The sequence below is a fragment of the Galeopterus variegatus genome, unplaced genomic scaffold (assembly GCF_000696425.1).
Source record: "Galeopterus variegatus unplaced genomic scaffold, G_variegatus-3.0.2 Scaffold5357, whole genome shotgun sequence".
Classification (NCBI taxonomy): Eukaryota; Metazoa; Chordata; class Mammalia; order Dermoptera; family Cynocephalidae; genus Galeopterus; species Galeopterus variegatus.
In genome coordinates this window covers 230544-231916 of record NW_007731468.1, presented here as the reverse complement: position 1 = coordinate 231916, position 1373 = coordinate 230544, and positions in this window count along the sequence as shown.

Genomic DNA, 1373 nt, shown 5'->3' with positions numbered 1-1373 from the left:
ATACTGCAAATTTTGCTACTTGTCCCCAAAATATTCTTTATTGGAAAAGAAAACTCTGAATTATTGTTTCCTTCAGTTTTATGTATCTTCAGACATGTATTTTTTACACTAATCTGAAACGTTCCTCAACTTTCCTTGATTTTTATGACATGGACATTTTTGATGAGTACGGTTCAGTTGTTTCATAGAATGTTCCTCAGACATTTCCTCATGATTAGATTCAAATTATACAGGGTTGGTTTTTTTTTTTTTTTTGTAGAAATACTGCAAAATTGATGATGTGTTCTTAGTGCATGTTGGGGGGATGTCTATTTGTCCCATTCCTGGTGACACTAGTTTTGGTCACCTGGTTAAAGTGTTGCCTGCTATGTTTTTTTCCCCCCAAACCTACTGTCATTCCCTTTGAAATTCAGTGAACAACTTGGGGCTACCTTGTTGAAAGACAAGTTAAAGTTATGTGAATATCCCTTTACTCATGAAACTTGCACCAACTAGTTTTACCATTAATTTATGATTCTTATCAGAATGAACCACTACTGTGAATGTTGTCGGTGATCAGTTTAGATGATACCAAAAGGAAGACCTTTCCTTCTAACCTAACTTTATGATATCAGTATCAACTCATGGATTCTTAATTCATTTGGTAGTTTACAATCCATTACCAGCATGATTTACTTTGGTGCTCAAATTATCCCAGATTTGTCCAGTGGGAGCCCCTTCAAGCTGCTGGCTCCTGAGTACTTTTGACATAGCCTTATCATTCTTAGGACATTTCCTCATTTTCTGGCACAATTAGATATCCCAGGTTCTTTTCTTGTACCAGGAATTGGAAATTTCTCCAAAGAGCTCTGGTTCCATTCAATGGAGAATGGTATTTAGAAATCAATATCTGGGTGCTATATGTGTTTACTGCTATTGGGCTGTCATTGTTTTTTGGCTCTATCAGTGGACAGAGCTAGGAAGCACGTGTATGTATGTGCTCATACATGTGTACACACAATCTATTTATCTATCTATATAAAAGACTCCAATCCCATTCTAACACACCTCAGGTTTCACTCTGACCTTCTGCCTTTCTTTATTTGTAACCCCTTCCCTGATCACGAGAAACCTGGCTCCCATATCCACGACCGATTTCTCTTTTGCTCTGTCCTGTAACACTCAGAAACTAGTTTCAGAATTGCTAATGCATACTTCTGCCCAAAACAAATTTACTAACTACAGTTCAATATTTGTCTGTGGTTATTTTTTTTATCTTTAGCCTCAAGATATATAGTAAAAATATGTTTTCAAGTTTGTGTGGATTCATTCTTCCCCACCCTTCTTCAATGTGGTTCTTTTTTTTTTTTTTTTTTTTTTTTTTTTCCTTTTTG